This window comes from Corapipo altera, unplaced genomic scaffold (assembly GCF_003945725.1).
Source record: "Corapipo altera isolate COAL_440 unplaced genomic scaffold, ASM394572v1 49, whole genome shotgun sequence".
NCBI classification, from domain to species: Eukaryota; Metazoa; Chordata; class Aves; order Passeriformes; family Pipridae; genus Corapipo; species Corapipo altera.
The window spans coordinates 7035227-7039577 of NW_020884879.1; the positions used below are offsets into that span (position 1 = coordinate 7035227).

Sequence of the window (4351 nt, forward strand, 5' to 3'; positions counted from 1 at the left end):
CCAGGTTAACAAAACACTGGAGAATGCGGGCATCGATCCCGCTACCTCTCGCATGCTAAGCGAGCGCTCTACCATTTGAGCTAATTCCCCGCCCCGTGGGGGGAACCGGGACCACAGGGCCCTGATCTTCAGCGCGAATCCGAAACTGCTGTTCCAGGGGTACGATGCGGTTTTCTCCCTTGCTCTGGCCTCTCTATTCACAAACGAAAACACGTTCGACGCCGATTCCAAAACAAGCGTCAAACAATAAATTTGCAGTGTTTCATTTAGCGTTTCCAAATCCACTAGTAAGAAACCAAGGCAAAGCACGAAAGACATGTTTCCAGGTGTGTATATATTTAAAAAAAAAGGGGGGGCTTACTTGCCATTTATGAAAGATAGTACGTTCTGACATTTGGTTTTCTCGCTATAAAAGCGTGTTTGTTTGTTTTTTAATATTCGTAGGTGAAGCGGTTTCATTCCCTCTGCAAACAAAACTATGAGTGGAGAATGCGGGCATCGATCCCGCTACCTCTCGCATGCTAAGCGAGCGCTCTACCATTTGAGCTAATTCCCCCCGTCGCAGCCCCTCCCGACCTTGTACCTATAGACTTTAATGGCTACAAACCGCCTTCCCTTCACTTCTGCTTCTTTACGAGGGGTAGTAACCCCGGGGCGGCCATTCAGAGCAAGCTAACCACCACTCTACCTTGAGCTTACCTATGTTTTTGCCCAAGATGACAGAAAAAAAGCAATCTGATAAGGCAGAGTAATGTGACGAGGCGCTTCATGCTAACTTGCACGACAAACTCATGCCCTGCAGCCTTTCAGTGCCACCCAACTCGCACTAGATTTATCCTTCCACACTGAGGGAAGTCGCATCACAGAATGCAGTGAAGCAGCTTAAAGATAACACACAACTTGCATTTGCCCTGGTATCCCCTAAGACCATCTAGAAAGCAAAACTCAAACCTGATTAAATTAGCTTGTATCAGTTTACACCAGTATTGAGAAAGAGATGCACTGAAGTGATCTGTGTTAAATGAAAGCATGTGGGACAAAAAGCCTTCGCAGCTGAAATACCCTAAGAAAAATTTTTTAAATAGAATTAAGAAAGTCAGGTTATTTTCAGACATAGTAGGTAAGGAAGTTAAGAAATTAGAATGTTTTACTCACCATTTTACATAAAATCTTAGGAGTAATCACAACAAATTCAAGATCACAATGTAATGGGCTGTGAATTACATGAAATGCACATTCTAATCACTGAAAATAGTACTACTGCAGAGGTCTTTCCTCACCTTGATCTGATTTCGGCATTAAATAAACTGTTTTTCTTTGAGCTGAATGGGTGAAGCTTTAGGCCTTTTCAGGGACAGCAGAGTGACATGTGGTGGTGAAAAACAGGGAGATGCAATCTGCCATTTTCATAATGACTCAAACTGCACAGGGTAGATAAAGAAAACTTCACACAGAGCTTAACCTTGTGAAACATGATATGGGAGAGATCCCAGACACAGGGGTACAGCGGGCCATCAATGAGCTTAAGATATGTACATGCCTGTGAGAAGGACTGAAACTGCTTTTGCATTATCTGCTTTCCCCCTCAAGTTTACTCGAGTAAGGTAAAGTCAGTAACAATGCACTGCAAGAAATATTAAAAGCAAGTTTTTATTTTTTGTTGTGCAAAGACTGAAGTAAGGCAGGAGAATATTTAACTTCTAGGAGAATGTTTGCAGCAATACTGATTAGTTTTAGTTGCACCTCTTGGCCTGAATCTAAATTGTGATAGATTTGAATTACTACCTTACTTCAGATAAGTTGTAACTAGCTGATGCTCAGTTTCATAATTTATTTTCTTGTCACTGGATGATGTCATCTAGTAAATTAAATTCATTAGAGAAAACCACAAGCACGTGTATTGTGGGATTACTGCACAGACTTTAGTTTACTAGCAGAACTTACTCTTCTGCATTTAAACAGAGTATATCAGTGTATCCACTCTCACTGTAAACTACATTTTTGTTCTTTAAATCCAGAAAGCGTTCTTTGATTTAATAACCTGGGAATAGAGCTTTACTAACATGTTTCTTGCTGAAAAATCAGTTAGTATGACTAAACATTAGTTTTTATATTTCTGAAATGTTCTTAGTAACCCCATGCATTTAGAGATGCAATACTATTTTATCAGAATCATCAAAGTCAATATCTAAAGGTAGAAATATCTAGAATGTAGCATAGGAATATATATATTAATTCTTTCTCTCCATAAACTGTGACAAACATGAACTTTTACATCATTGTATTTATTATGTACAGCTAGTTAGAGAATAAAGCTGGAAAAGCAACTAACGACTTGAAAAACAAGAAGAAAAGCCTCACTATGCTTCAGTGACTTTTAATTGCAGACTTTCTAGATTTACAGTGCAAATACAAAAAGACTTGTAAGAGATGTAAAAAATTATAGTTATCTCTCCTTCCTGAATAAACACTAAGGAGGAATTGTTTAGGAAAGCAAATTGTTTTATCAAAGCAACATAGCAGAAAACGCTTCTCATACGTCAGGTGAATATTCTGACTTTTCAGCTATCAGGCTTTCCACATAAACACAGTGTGACTGTTCAGTGCTATTAAACAAATGGACTCAAGAAGGTAGTTCTGACCGAGGCAGACAAGCTATGAATCGGCAGAAACGATCCCGCCCGGCAGCGCCAGGACGAGGGGAATTAGCTCAAATGGTAGAGCGCTCGCTTAGCATGCGAGAGGTAGCGGGATCGATGCCCGCATTCTCCAATGTTTTCAGTATTGATTTCCTTGCAAACTAGGCAGCAGCACTTCAAAATATTTTTCTTGAATACTGGTGTAAAGACACCTGAAAGAACTGTAATGTAGAAAAAAGTTAACATTGTTTTAAATATTTCATTTTTTCATTTCAAAATTCTATATTTGTTCTCTTGCCTACAGGGAGAAAAAAATACAATCTTTGCATGAAATAACAAAACTTACTGACATTTTAATGTAATAATAAATGACATCAACAAATTATTGAGAAAAGTAAAGGAGACATTTTTTGATTGGTATGCAAGTCTTTGGTTAATGATTTCATTCATTAGTTAACTTTAAATTTGATATTATAGTTTAGTGCATACTGAACAAAATTTTGTATTCATGCTGTAAGACTCATTACTTTTGTTCTATTTTGGTTGTGTAGGCTGCTTATTAGAAAGAGTGCGCTAGACTATTCTGTAGCTCTTTTGCATCTGGTAGCAAGATTGTGTCCTTTTGTCAGAAGACACAGGTGTGCTGTTCACCATTGGCATAGGATTGCCTAAAAAAGAAGTATTAACCGTGAAAAAATAAGCACACAGGCATGGGGTGGCCATTGTGCTTCTTTCTGACCTTGGAGCTGGGCAGGTTTTATCTTAATGCACGCAGGAACATAGAGTGGTTACATTCAGGATGACCATGGTGGCCAAGGCATGTATAGTGGTCTCCAGCAGCCCTACTGCACTTTCTCTTGATTCCAAAGAATAGAAGAAGGGTAACTTGTGGCACCTTTTTTTCTGTTCAAGGCCACAATATTTTCTACAATGATGTTATAATTGAGAAGAATTTTTTAAAAAATATTGTGACTTTTTTCAGTATCTTGCTGTTTCCACAAAAATATTGAAATAGGCTACACAAGAGAATCCCTACAATCAGCTTGCTGTGACAATGGAAGTCTCCACAGATCCTTGAAATGCAGCTTTAGGAACAGTTTCAGTGTACTGGAAAAGCTTAATTATAATTCTTTTGTTGTAAATATTGAAACTCCTGCTTATTCCTGTTACAAAAAACTGGTCAAAACTTGATGAAAGGAAATAGAAATCAATGGAAGAACTAAATGCTGCTGTAGATTTATAATTTTTATGTATGCACAGATAGCAACCACAGTGTTTGGGCTAAGATGAACAAAGGAAAAATGAAGGGAAGCAGAGCACTGTATGTGTAAGGATGGTAGCAAGTCCTTGTTGGTGAAGAGGTTTCAGGTTAGCTGGAGGAAAAATGTTTTGCATCCTTGTTTTTTGATCTCTACCAGAAAAATCTGTAAATGAGTTTAAGACTCTATAAGCTGTAAAAGAAAGAGCTAAGTGTATTTATAAAATAGGGTGCCAAGAACAGCACGTGGGTGCTGTCACTGGTTAGCGAGGTGTGCAAGGGACAGGCTTTTTTTGCAAGAAACGCTGCTGGCAGAAGCCCTGTGCTCAGGCTGTGAATCCTCCTGGAAGTTCCTCACCACAGTGACCTCTCTGGTGACCTCTGGCACAGGTTTTGGGATGTGTCCCGTTTCAGGTGCGTTTGCCTGCATGTAGCTTTGGTGAGCCTTTCCCTC

At 39.1% G+C, this 4351-nt stretch overlaps 3 non-coding genes across 3 annotated transcripts; 1 reads left to right on the top strand and 2 right to left on the bottom strand.

The window, feature by feature from the left end:
* Nucleotides 1–17: 17 nt before the first annotated feature.
* On the bottom strand, nt 18–90 carry TRNAA-AGC. The gene has a single exon. It is a non-coding gene; the product is annotated as a tRNA-Ala (tRNA).
* A 393-nt stretch (nt 91–483) lies between these two features.
* TRNAA-AGC lies at nt 484–556 on the bottom strand. Its single transcript has one exon. It is a non-coding gene; the product is annotated as a tRNA-Ala (tRNA).
* Nucleotides 557–2699: 2143 nt separating this feature from the next.
* On the top strand, nt 2700–2772 carry TRNAA-AGC. The gene has a single exon. It is a non-coding gene; the product is annotated as a tRNA-Ala (tRNA).
* The last annotated feature ends 1579 nt before the right edge of the window (nt 2773–4351 follow it).